Source organism: Cervus elaphus, chromosome 33 (assembly GCF_910594005.1).
Source record: "Cervus elaphus chromosome 33, mCerEla1.1, whole genome shotgun sequence".
Taxonomy (NCBI): domain Eukaryota; kingdom Metazoa; phylum Chordata; class Mammalia; order Artiodactyla; family Cervidae; genus Cervus; species Cervus elaphus.
In genome coordinates this window covers 70,888,097-70,902,292 of record NC_057847.1, presented here as the reverse complement: position 1 = coordinate 70,902,292, position 14,196 = coordinate 70,888,097, and the positions used below count along the sequence as shown (strand labels likewise).

General features: G+C 37.7%; 1 pseudogene; it reads left to right on the top strand.

Moving 5' to 3' along the window:
- The first annotated feature begins 13,354 nt into the window (after nt 1–13,354).
- On the top strand, nt 13,355–13,978 carry LOC122688524 (annotated as a pseudogene).
- Nucleotides 13,979–14,196: the final 218 nt, after the last annotated feature.

Genomic DNA, 14,196 nt, shown 5'->3' with positions numbered 1-14,196 from the left:
TTTGGGATCTTTAACACACAAAAATACACCATCTGAAAATACAGTCAGTTTTATTTATTCCTCTATAATATTAATTTATTTTTCTTAACCTATTATACTAGTAAGGATCTTCAGTATAATACTGAATATAAAGGTAATAGCAGACATCCTTAACCTCAGTCCTATTCTCAAACAGAAAGTTTGTTATTTTAATACTATGTAAGATGTTCGATGTACTCTAGTAGAGTACATTCTATTCTCTCCTTACTAAAGGTGTTTTTTCTCTTTTTTTCTTTCTTCTTTTAAATCATGAATGAATGGATGTTGAAAGTTATTAAATGCTCTTTCTGTCTTTATTGAGGTGATCATATAATTTTTCTCCTTTATTTTTTAATATGGTAAATTACAGATTTTTTTTAATGTTAAATCAAGTTTGCATTCTTGATAAATTATCTTTTGGTGTAGATTTAATTAGTTGGATTAATTGATAGCCTAATTGGTAGATTTAATTCGTTAATGTTTTTCTTGTTATTTGTGCATCTATGTTCATGATGGATACTGGTCTATATTTTGTTTAATGTAATGTTCTTTTCAGATTTGTTATTACAATTGTGCAGGATTCATAAAATGAGTTTGAAGTGCTCCATCTTTTACCATGCTCTAGAAGAGTTTAGGTAAAATTGGTATTGTTTTTTTCCTTTAATTTTTGGAGTAATTCAATAGTATAGTTATCTGGGCATGAAATTATTTTTGGTCAAAGTTTTATATTACAGATTAATTTTATTTAATAAATAAGAATTATCTAGATTATTCTATTTTTTGTTGTGTACATTTGAAAATTGTGACCAGGGAATTTGTCTATTTTATTTTCTAAATTTTGAAATTTATTGGCAAATAAAAATTATAAAATTTTTAATATCTGTTGACTGTATAATAATATCCCCTTTTTCATTTCTGATATTTAGTTTTCTCTCAGTCATCTTGTTAGGGGTTTGTCAGTTAATCACTTTAATTTGACTTTATTAATGTTCTTCATTGTATGCTGGCTTTTAATTTTATTGATTTCTGCTCTTCTTTTTTTTGTTTTAGTTTCTCTGGATTTAAGTAAAATAACTTTCTTGAGATGGAGAGTAGATTGTTGCTTTTTATCCTCTTTTGCTACCATGTGCACTTAAGGCTACAAATTTCCCTGTAAGCACTGTTTCAGCTTTATCCTCCAATACTGATATGTCATCTTTTGATTCAGACGCATTTCAAATTATTTTCTAATATACATTGTGATTTATTCTTTGGTCCATGGATTATTTAAAAGCATAAGGCTTCATTCGAAAACATCTGGAGAGAGAACAAGATGTCAGAGGAGCAGGAGGATGTGGCGTACATCTCTCTCCACGGATACATCGGGAATACACCTTCAGACACAGAAGTGCGTGCAGAACACCAGCTGAGAGTGGATAGGAGGACCTGACCAGAGGAAAAGAATATATGGAACCAGGCAACACTCTGTAGGAGGAAGGAACTAGGAGGGGAAACAGGAGTGTTAGTAGGGCTGGACCCACCCTTGGCAGGTTGGGGAACTGAAGCAGGGGTCCGATCCCCACATCAGGGCAATTGTCTGAGTCAGATGAGAGACATTTAAGGTTGAGAGTGAAACAGCTAACCTGTGGTAGCCTAAATGGAATGAGAATCAGACAGTCCTTGCCGCCGCCATATGTACCCCAGACAGGGACACAGGTTCCGTGGAGGTGCAGCAGCTGGGAGCCGGAGTTTAGGGATTGTGGAGCAATCCCAGGGCGAGGGCTGCTGTTGACTGTGGAGAGATAGATGGAGGGGATGTGAGGGAGGAGATTGTGGTGGGAAATGCCTGTGGAGGAAAGCTGGGCAGCCATGGAAGCAAGGAGATACTGCTGAGTCATGCATAGGGGGTGGGGCCATCACCATAGCCTCTCTCCCCACAAGCCAGCATTAACAGCTGAACAACAGAGAGGCTGACCCATCAAATGGCTGATGCACTGAATACAGAGTCGGACCCCACCCAGGGTGCCCCTTTAAGTGACTGATGCACCAAACTACAGAGTAGGACCCCAGCCAGGGGTGCCCTTCTACGTGCCTGACGCGCCACCACAGAGAAGGACCCCAGGCAAGGGAGCCCTCTAAGTGCCTGAATGGGCAGAACTATGGGGAAAGACTGGCCGAAGAGGCCTTCCGAGAGCCAGTTACAGAGACTTGAAAAGAGACTCTGATAGGGCCGTAACTCCTGCGGGGGAGGCAGTCTGTGTCCCTGCACATCAGGTGCCGCCAGGGTCCCCGCAAGCCAAGCAGCTGAGCCACCTCCATGCTCAACCCTCACTGCGGCAGAGCTGCCACACGCAAAAAAAAAAAAAAAAAGTCTTGCATCTATGCTTGCAGGGTAGCTTCAGTCACGCCCAACTTTTGAGATTTTGTAGACTGTGGCCTTCCAGGCTTCTTTGTCATGCAGAGGTGGAAATAAAACCACAATTGAAACCTAGGGGCAGTGTGGCTAAGAAAGACCCAAAACTTTCCCAGCTGTACAAACTGCAGATTAAATCCACACGATAAACTAGGCAGACTCTGCTTCTATGCAATATATAAAAGGACATTGAGAGCTCCTACAAAAGAAAATGCACTTGTTCTGATAGCTGTGGACATTGGAGGCAAGAACACACAGGAGTAGGACCAGATTAGAATCTGAGCTGCCTCCACAGAGGGTCCAGAGATCAGCATAGTGTTGGGGGGCATCCTACGGAGGTAAGGTGGACTGTGACTCTCAGCAAGGGAAATGACTGTGACTGCAGTGACTCAACAAAAGCATTTATTATTCTTCTGTTTTGACTTGTTCTATAGATTCTTTGGGATTTAAAAGAAATTTTTCCCATCCCTCCCTCCCCCAGTTGTAATTGTCTTTTTATTGGCACTATGAAATCTAATTAAGCTTTCAAGCTTTTTTTTTATTCTTACTCACATTTTTTATTGTCATTATAAACCTCTGCCTCTATGCTGGGCCTTTGCAATTCGGTGGCATTTTCCTTTTTTTTTTCCTCTCTCTTTTTTGAATTTTAATTTTTTAAACCTATTATTATTTTTTCTATAGTTATTCCTTTGTTTGCTTTTCCTACTGTTCTTTTCCACTTGCAGCTAATCGTTAATGTATATAAATCTTCTTTATCTGCCTCTATTTAACTTTTCATATCGATTCTTTCTTTCTTTTCTTTCTTTCCTTTCCTTTCAACATATTTGTTAGTTTTATTTTCATTGCTTTATTCCCCAATTCGCACCTTGCTTTAGTTTTATTTTTCAGTTTGTGCTTTAGTTAGTTTTGTTCTTAAATGGTAGATGTCAGTTTTGGTTTCCTTTGATCGCTGGATCAATCTATTGTGCTTTATTTTTGTTGGACTGTTTTGATTTTGCTTATGGGTATATATGTATTTGTGTATATTCAGTCACACTTTTTATTGTTGTTATAAACCCCTGCCTCTACATTGGGCTTTTGCAGTTCTTTGGAGTTTTCCTTTTTTTTTTTTTCTTCCTTTTCTTTTCTTTTTCTCTTTTTTATAATTTTAATTTTTAATTTTTAAACCTACTATAGTTTTTCTACATTTATTCCTTTGTTTGCCTTTCATACTATTCTTTTCCCCTTGCAGTTAATCTTTAGTGTATATAAATCTTCTTCATATGCCTCTATTTAACTTTGCACATCAATTCTTTCTTTCCTTTCCTCTCAACATATTTGTTAGTTTTGTTTTCATTGCTTTATTCCTCACTTGGCAACTTGCTTTAGTTTTATTTTCCAGTTGTGCTTTAGTTAGTTTTGTTCTTAAGTGGTAAATATAACTTTCTATTTCCTTTATTCACTGGGTCAATCTACTATACTTTATTTTCATTGGACCGTTTTGACTTTGCTCATGGCTGTACATGTATATGTATATATTCCATTATTTTAATTATTATTTGTCTGATTTTGTAACAACCATTTGTCTGGGGTTCATCTTTGGTTTCTTGTTTTTGGTTTTAACCTCACTTAACGCCATAACAAAACATTTGTGAAATCTGTGTTCCTGACCAAGGATTAAGCCCTGAGCTTTTGGAGTGGGAAAACAGACTCCGAGATCCTAGACTACCAAAGAACTAACCCTAGGGAGTATCAGATAGTGAGAACTCACACAAAGGAAGCCACTTGAATACAAGACCTGGCATCACTCAACAACCAGTAGCACCCTGTGCAGGACGCCTCATCTAAACAACAAACAAAACAAAAATACAAACCCAGTCATCAGCTGACGGGATTACCACCTCACTCAGCTTTGGCTATCAGAGGAAAAACAAACAAAAACTCAGCACAAATCTACCCTATGTGAAGCTTACACAAACCACTGGACCAACCTTAGGAGGGCAGAAACCAAAAGAAAAAAAAAAAAAATCAACCTTGAAGCCTGGGAAAAGGAGACTTCAATCACAGTAAGTTTTTTAAAAAAAAAATTATGAAAAGGCAGGAAAATACTACATAAATGAAGGAACAAAGTAGAAACACAGAAGTCCAAATAAATGAAGAGGAAATAGGCAAACTACCTGGAAAAGAATTCGGAATATTCAAAAACCCTGAAAACAAAATGGAGAAAATTCAAGAATCAATTAACAAAGACATAGAAGAATTAAAGAATAAACACACAGAGACAAACAACACAATTACTGAAATTAAAAATACTGTATAAGGAATCAATAGCAGAATATCTGAAGCAGAAGAATGAATAACTGGGCTGGAAGATAAAATGGTGGAAATAACTTCTGAAGAGTAGAATTAAGTGAGAAGAATGAAAAGAACTGAGGATAGTCTCAGAGACCCCCTAGGACAATATCAAATGCACCAACATTCAAATTATAGGGTCCCAGAAGAAGAGAAAAAGAAAGGGTATGAGAAAACTTTTGAAAAGACTATAGTTGAAAATTACCCCAACATGGAAAAGGAAATAATCAAGTCCAAGAAGCACAAAGAGTCCCATACAGGATAAACCCAAGGAGAAACCTGCCAAGACACATACTAAACTAACCAAGACTAAACACAAAGAAAGAATATTAGAAGCAGCAAGGGAGAAGTAACAAGTAACATACAAGGAAAAGCCCATATGCTTAACAGCTGATCTTTCAGCAGGCCAGAAGGGAATGGCAGGATATATTTAAAGTGCTGAAAGGGAAAAATCTTCAATCAAGATTACTGCATCTGGCAAGGATCTCATTCAAAATTGATGGAGAAATCAAAAGCTTTTCAGACAAGCAAAAGTTAAGAAAATTCAGTACCACCAAACCAGCTTTACAAAAAATGTTAAAGGGACTTATATAGTCAAGAAATACAAGAGAAGAAAAAAGATCTATAAAATCAACCCCAAATAATTAAGAAAATGGCAATAGGAATGTATATATCAGTAATTGCTTTAAATATAAGTGGACTAAATGCGCCAACCAAAAGACACAGACTGGCTGAATGGATGCAAAAGTAAGACCCATATATATGCTGTCTACAAGAAACCCACTTTAGACCTTAAGACACATATAGACTGAAAGTGAGAGGATGGAAAAATATATTCCATGCAAATGGGAAGCAAAAGAAAGCTGGAGTAGCAATGCTTATATCAGACAAAATAGACCTTAAAATAAAGTTTACAAGAGATAAGGAAGGACACTACATAACGATTAAAGGATCAATCCAAGAGGAAGACATAGCAATTGTAAATATCTATGCATCCAACATAGGAGCATCTCAATACATAAGACAAATACTAACAGACTTAAAGGAGAAACTGACAGTAACACAGTAATAGTAAGAGACTTTAACACCCCACTCATACCAATGGACAGATAATCAAAACAGAAAATTAATAAGGAAACATGAATCTTAAATGATACATTACATGAGATGGATCTCATTGATATCTTTAGGACATTCCATCCAAATGCAGAAGAATATATCATCTTCTCAAGTGCACATGGAACATTCTCCAGGATAGACCACATCTTGGGTCACAAATCAAACCTCAGTAAATTTAAGAAAATTGAAATCATGTCAAGCATCTTCTTCGACCACACCACTATGAGACTAGATGTCAATTACAAGGAAAAAAATGGAAAAAAATGCAAATACTTGGACATGAAACAACACGTTTCTAAATAACCAACAGGTTACTGAAGAAATCAAAAGGGAAATTAAAAAATTTCTAGATACAAATGACAATGAAAACATAACAACTCAAAGCCTATGGGATGCAGCAAAATTTCAGCAAAATTTTGCAGAATAGCAAAATTAAGTTCTAAGAGGGAAATTTATAGCAATACAATCCTACCTCAAGAAACAAGAAAAACATCAAGTAGACAACTTAACTTTACACCTAAAACAACTGGAAAAAGAAAAACAAATGCGCCCCCCCCCCCCCAATTAGTAGAAGGAGAGAAACCATAAAGATCTGAGCATAAATAAATGAAAAAGAAGTGAAAGAAACAATAGTTAAGATTAATAAACCTGAAAGCTGATTGAGAAAATAAGCAAAATTGACAAACCTTTAGTCAGATTCATCAGAAAAAAAAAAGAGAGAAGAATCAAATCAACAAAATTAGAAATGAAAAAGGAGAGGTTACAATAGACAATGCAAAAATGCAAAGGATTATAACAGACTATTTTGAACAATTATACGGCAATAAAATGGATAACCTGGAAGAAATGGACAGATTCTTAGAAAAGTTCAGTCTTCCACGACTGAACCAGGAAGAATAGAAATTATTAACAACCCAACTACAAGCACTGAAATTGAAGCTGTGATAAAAAATATCCGCCCCCCCCAAAAAGCCCGGGGCCAGATGTCTTCACAGGAGAGTTCTATCAAACATTTAGACAAGAGCTAATGCCTATCCTTCTTAAAACTCTTTTTAAAAATTGCAGAGGAAGGAACACGTCAAAACTCATTCTACAAGGTCACCATCACCTTGATACCAAAACCAGACAAAAGTGAAAAGAAAGTGAATTCGCTCAGTCGTGTCTGACTTTTTGCGACCCTGTGGACTGTAGCCCACCAGGCTTCTCTGTCCATGGGATTCTCCAGGCAAGAATACTGGAGTGGGTTGCCATTTCCTTCTCCAGGGGATCTTCCCAACCCAGGGATTGAACCCGGGTCTCCCACATTGCAGGCAGACACTTTAACCTCTAAGCCACCAGGGAGGCCCAAACCAGACAAAGGCAACACACGAAAAGAAAACTACAGGCCAATATCACTGATTAACATAAATGCAAAAATCCTCAACAAAATTTTAGGAAACAGAATTCAACAACACATCAAAAAGCTCATACACCATGATCAAGTTGAGTTTATTCCAGGAATGCAAGGATTCTTCAATATATGCAAATCAATCCATATGATACACCATATTAACAAAATGAAAGATGAAAACCATATGATCATCTCAGTAGATGCAGAAAAAGCCTTTGACAAAATTCAGCACCCACTTATGATTAAAACTCTTCAAAAGATGGGCATAGAAGGAAGGAACCTACCTCAACATAGTAGAGTCCCTATATGATAATCCTACAGCAAACATTATTCTCAATTGTGAAAAACTGAAAGCATTCCCCCTAAGATCAGAAATAGGACAATGGTGTCCATTTTCACCACTATTATTCAACACAGTTCTGGAAGTCATAGATATAGCAGTCAGAGAGGAAAAAGAAATAAAAGGATCCAGATCAGTAAAAGAGAAGTAAAGGTCTCACTGTTTGCAGATGACATGATACTGTACACAGAAAAACCTAAGGATAGTATCACAAAATTATTAGATCTAATCAGTGAATTTAGCAAAATCAATACACAGAAATCACTTGCATTTCTATATACTAACAATGAAAAATCAGAAAGAGAAATTCAGGAATCAATCTCATTCCCCACTGCAACAAAAAGAATTAAACATCTAGGAATAAATTTACCTAAGGAAACAAAAGAACTATATACAGAAAATTATAAGACACTAATGAAAGAAATCAAAGATGACATAAACAGATGGAGAGAGATTCCATGTTCCTGGGTAGGAAGAATCAATATAGTGAAAATGCCTATACTACCAAACACAATCTACATATTCAAAGTGATCCCTATCAAATTACCAATGGCATTTTCACAGAATCAGAACAAAAATTTCACAATTCATATGGAAACACAAAAGACCGTGAATAGCCAAAGCAGTTTTGAGAAACAAGAATGGAGCTGGAGGAATCAACCTTCCTGACTTTAGATTATGCTACAAAGCTATAGTCATCAAGACAGTATGGTACTGGAACAAAAGCAGAAATATAGACCAATGGAACAAGATAGAAAGTTCAGAAATACACCCAAGCACCTATGGGTGCCTTATTTTTTTACAAAGGAGGCGAGAGCCTATAATGGAGCAAAGACAGCCTCTTCAATAAATGGTGGGAATTCCCTTGTGGTTCAGACTGTAAAGCGTTTGCTGGCAATGCAGGAGACCCGGGTTTGAACCCTGGGTCAGGAAAATGCCCTGGAGTAGGAAATGGCAACCCACTCCAGTACTCTTGCCTGAAAAATTTCACAGACTGAGGAGCCTGGTAGGCTACAGTCCATGGGGTCACAAAGAGTCGGACACGACTGAGCAAATTCACTTCACTTCACTTCAATAAATGGTGCTGGGAAATATGGACAGCTACATGTAAAAGAATGAAATTTGAACACTTCCTAATACCATACACAAAGATAAACTCAAAATGGATTAAAGATCTGAATATAAGACCAGAAACTATAAAACTCTTAGAGGAAAACAGGCAGAACACTTCATGACATAAATCAAAACAAAGTCCTCTATGACCCGCCACGTAGAGTAACAGAAATTTAAAAAAAAAAAAAAGTAAACAAGTGGGACCTGACTAAACTTAGAAGCTTTTGCACAGCAAAGGAAACTACAAGCAAGGTGAAAAGACAACCCTCAGAATGGGAGAAAATAATAGTAAATGAAACAACTGACAAAGTCTACAAACAATAAATGTTGGAGAGGGTGTGCAGAAAACGGAACACTCTTGCATCGCTGGTGGGAATATACATTGATACAGCCACTATGGAAGGCGGTATGGAGATTCCTTAAAAAACTAGGAATAAAACCACCATATGACCAAGCGATCCCACTCCTAGGCATATACCCTGAGGAAACCAAAATTGAAAGAGACACATGTATCCCCTTGTTCATTGCAGCACTATTTACAATAGCTAGAACATGGAAGCAACCTAGATGTCCATTGACAGATGAATGGATAAAGAAGTTGTGGTACATATACACAATGGAATATTCAGTTCAGTTCAGTCGCTCAGTCGTGGCCGACTCTTTGTGACCCCATGAATCGCAGCACGCCAGGCCTCCCTGTCCATCACAAACTCCCGGAGTTTACTCAGACTCATGCCCATGGAGTCGGTGATGCCAATACTTGGACATAAAAAGGAGCACATTTGAGTCAGTTCTAATGAAGTGGATGAGCCTAGAGCCTGCTATACAGAGTGAAGTTAGTCAGAAAGTGAAAGATAAATATCGTATTCTAACACATATATATAAAGAATCTAGGAAAAGGGTACTGAAGAATTTATTTACAGGACAGCAGTGGAGAAACAAACATAGAGAATAGACTAACAGACACAGGGAGAGGGGAGGAGAGGGTGAGATGTAGGGAAAGAGTAACAGGGAAACTTGAATTACCATATGTAAAATGGATAGCCAATGGGAATTTTCTGTATGGCTCAGGAAACTCAAACATGGGCTTTGTATCAACCTAGTGAGATGGAATGGGGAGGGAAATAGGAGGGAGGTTCAAAAAGGAGGGGATTTATGGATACCTATGGCTGGTTCATCATGAGGTTTCACAGAAAAAAACAAAATTCTGTAAAGCAATTATCCTTCAATAAAAATAAATAAGTTTAAAAAAAATCTGGAGAGTTTTTAAGTTATCTTTTGTGTCTGAATTCTTTCTTAGATCCACTGTCAGAAAACATACTCTGTGATTGCAGCCTTTTAATATTTGGTGATATTTTCTTTGGTGTTACTCACTGACTTGTGTCCAACTCTCTGAAACCCTATGAGCTGTATCCCTCCAGGCTACTCTGTCCATGGAAGTCTTCAGGCAATAATACTGAAGTGGGTTGCCATTTCCCCCTCCAGGGGATCTTCTTGATCCAGGGATCGAACCCAGGTCTCCCACTTTGCAGGCAGACTCTTTATCATCTGATCCACCAGGGTGTATTGTCAACTTTGGTAGATTTTTTGCATATGCTTTAAAAGAATGTTTATTCTCCAGTTGTTAGGTGTAATATTCTACATATGTTATTGACATTTATCCTGCTTGGTATTCTCTGATCTTCCTGGATCTGTGTTTTGGTTGTCTGACATTAATTTGAGGAAATTCTCCATCATTATCGTTTCAAGTATTTCCTCTGTTCCTTTCTCTCTATTTTCTCCTTCTGGTATTCCCATTATGGGTATATCACATCACAACTTTTGCAATTGTCTCACAGTCCATGGGTATTCTCTTCTTCTTTTTTTTTTCACCCCAGTCTTTGTTCTCTTTGCTTTTTGAGTTTTGAAGTTTCTATTGATACATTGTCAAGCTCTTTCCTCAGCCTTGTCTAGCTTACTAGTAAGCCCATCAAAGGCATCCTTCATTCCAGTTAGCATTTGGGGGTTTTTGTTTTGTTATAGTATTTTTATCTCTAGCATTTCTTTTTGATTCTTCTTAGAATTTCCATCTCTCTGTTTACCTTACCCATCTTTTGCTGCATGCTTTCTACTTTATCCATTAGAAACTTTAGCATATTAATCATAATTGTTTTAAATTTCCAGTCTGATAATTCCAAAATTTCTTCATGTCTTGTTCAGATGCTTGCTCTGTCTCTTCACATTGTATTTTTTGCCATTTTGCATGTCTTATAATTTTTTTTTTCTTAATAGCCTAACATTATATACCAGGTAAAAGAAACTGCTATAAACAGGCCTTTAGTAATGTGGTGGTGAGGCGTTGGGGACGAGGAAGAACCTTGTAGCCTATGATGAGGCGTCAGTATTTTACCTCTGAATTTTTGCACTTCACCAGTATTCAGGTTTTTTTCTCACTGCTGTGTGGGACAGGATGACTGAAGTGGGTTGGGGTTGGGTATTTCCCGTCTCCCATGTGAAATATGAGTGCTGACTGAGTTGGGTATTTTCCCTCCCCCGGGTCACGTGAGCTCTGATACTAACCCCAGCAGGTTGATCTCTGGTTGACTAGTTTCCCCTGAGGGCAGGATTTGTTATGATGAACACAGTATCTGAGCGTATTCATACTGATTCCCTACCCTTACTGGAAGCACACTGGGATTTTTTCTGATATTTCCTTTGAGGATCTAGTCAAATTCCTTGAGGTAAAACTTACAAAAGTTTGGTAGAACCCCTATAACTTGGTTCCTCTGGAGTTTTTAACTCTCAGAGTTGTCCGTAGTGAGCCTTCAATAGTTTGCCGATTGTAGTTTAGGTTTTTCTACCTTGGTCCTGGTTACACTGGTTTTTGCTTGTCAATCTCTGCTCTGGTAAGCCTCGAATCCCAGTATTTACCTCTCTGTCTTTCCAGTCTTGGGGGCAATGGTTTGTTCTGTGTTCTCCCCTCTCTTATAGATCTAAGAAGATTTGTTAACATTTCAGTCTGTTCAGCTTTTTATTTATTAGGATGAATTAGTGACTTCTAGGCTCTGTCCTTGAGAAACTGGAAGTCAATATATTGTTTAAGTATTTTGGTTTATTCTGCATTTTGAACCATCAGTATACCCTTATTGATATTTTGCTATTTTTAAAAGATGCATGTTAATGTCTCTAGCAGAGATAGTGGATTTATCTACTTCTCCTTTCCATTTTGTCAATTTTTTGCTTTATAGATTCCAAAGCAATGTTATTAGATGCATCCATATTTAGAACTGTAGTTCATTTAGTTGATTTTACCCTTTAATCATTGTGAAATATCCCTCTGTGTCTCTATTAATATTTCTTGCATTCAAGTCTACTTTATCTGATATAATATAGCCCTATCTAAGACAATCTAAAATATATTTCAGAGTTGGAGATATATATATATATATATATATATAAATTAAGATGTTATTGTAGATATTATAACATCCATCCTTAAATCTACCTTTAATTGTGTTTTTTATTCTTCTTGTACAATATAGGAACCTTAAAATGCTTTACCTTCATTTACTCTCCCACAATGTGGTTTGTGTTTGATAGTGTGTATTTTAATTCTATAGAAATTTTAATCCCCATGATACACTATTATTTTAAAAGCTAATATTACTTGTTGCTGTTGTTTAGTTGCTCAGTCATGTCCAACTTCTTGTAACCCCATGGATCGCAGCATACCAGGCCTCCCTGTCCTTCACTATCCGCCAGAGCCTGCTCAAACTCATGTCTATTCAGTCTATGATGCCATCCAACCATCTCATTCTCTGTCACCCTCTTCTCCTCCTGCCCTCAATCTTTCCCAGCATCAGGGTCTTTTCCAATGAATCAGCTTTTGGCATCAGGTGGCCAAAGTATTGGAGCTTCAGCATCGGTCCTTGCAATGGGTATTCAGGGTTGGTTTCCTTTAGGATTGACTGGTTTGATCTCCTTGCTGTCCAAGGGACTCAAGAGCCTTCTCCAGCACCACAATTCGAAAGTATCAGCTCTTCAGCACTCAGCCTTCTTTATGGTCCAACTCTCAGATCCATACATGACTACTGGAAAAACCATAGCTTTGATTAGATGGACCTTTGTGGGCAAAGTGATGTCTCTGCTTTTTAATGGGCTATCTAGGTTTGTCATAGCTTTTCTTCCAAGGAGCAAGCGTCTCTTAATTTTATGGCTGCAGTCACTGTCTACAGTAATCTTGGAGACCAAGAAAGTAAAGTCTGCAATTGTTTCCATTTTTTCCCCATCTGTTTGCCATGTTTATTTAACAAGATCTCTCCTCTTCAGTGGGTTCTGAGATCAAGGGTTTTCTCCTCAACACTGCAACTTTGTGGAAATTTGTCTCACTTTTACTAATAACTTTTCAGTATTTACTTGGCTTATCAATATGTAACTTAAATGTTGACAAATGACCTGAGAGGAAATTGTAAACAAAATGCCAACCTCGTGGTATTAGTTTGCTAGGATTGCTATATTAAGGTACCGCAAACTGGTTGCTTATCCAATAGAAATTTATTATCTGACAGCTCTGGCTAGAAGTCTAAAATTAAGGTATTGACAGGACCATTCTCCCCCTGAAGATGCTACAAAACAATAAGGTTTAGGAGGGTTTGTAGCATCCGAGGTTGCCATGACTACCGATCCCAAGGACCCTGCGGCCACCTTGGCTGCTGAGCCCTTGATGCTGTTGCTTGTGGAACGCTTCTTTACTCACTGACACAAAACAGGCCAAGGGAATGGCATTTTCAGAGATGTGGAAAAACAGCAGGATGTCAAAGGAAAACCTGTGAGGACCACTGTATACTATGGCACTCTAACCGAACATATGTCATCATGTTGGCAGGATCTCATTCAGTTCTTCAAAGTGGAAAAAACAATTAAAAGCCTTTTTTAATCAAATCAGTACCAACTCTAGCAGACTTCAGAACAAAGTCTCTGGGAAGTTTAAGCGGGGGACACAGTTTTTCACAGAACTTGCACCTGTGTAAGATTTACTGCTCAGGTGGAGAAGAATATGCCATATCTAACTGTGTTAGAGGATAGTTGATGGAAGTGAAGAAAACATCCATAAACCATCTATTCTTCAAGAGAAGCCATCCACCGAAGGCTACATTGCAGCTGTGCTGCCCAAGTTTGAAGAAAAAAAAGTAAAACGGGAGGGTTACTGACCCAAGAAGAATATGAAGAAATTATAGTGAAATGCATCAAAGCCACAGCAGCTACCTCATTAGGGGCGAGGGCTGAGATGGAATAAGAAGCAACATAGCATCCTTCCCTTACCTGGCCTACTAGTCAGTCCACTAAAGAAGAACCTGCACTGGTGAGGTATACTTCACACCTGGTCATCCACAGGGGGGCCTGATCATACAACCTGACCTAGTTTTCCTTCTTCGTCTTGCATAACAAGCCTTGATTCTATTTTGTCTTCAACCTCCCAGATCTGCCTGCCCACATACTCACTCTCTTCCTCTC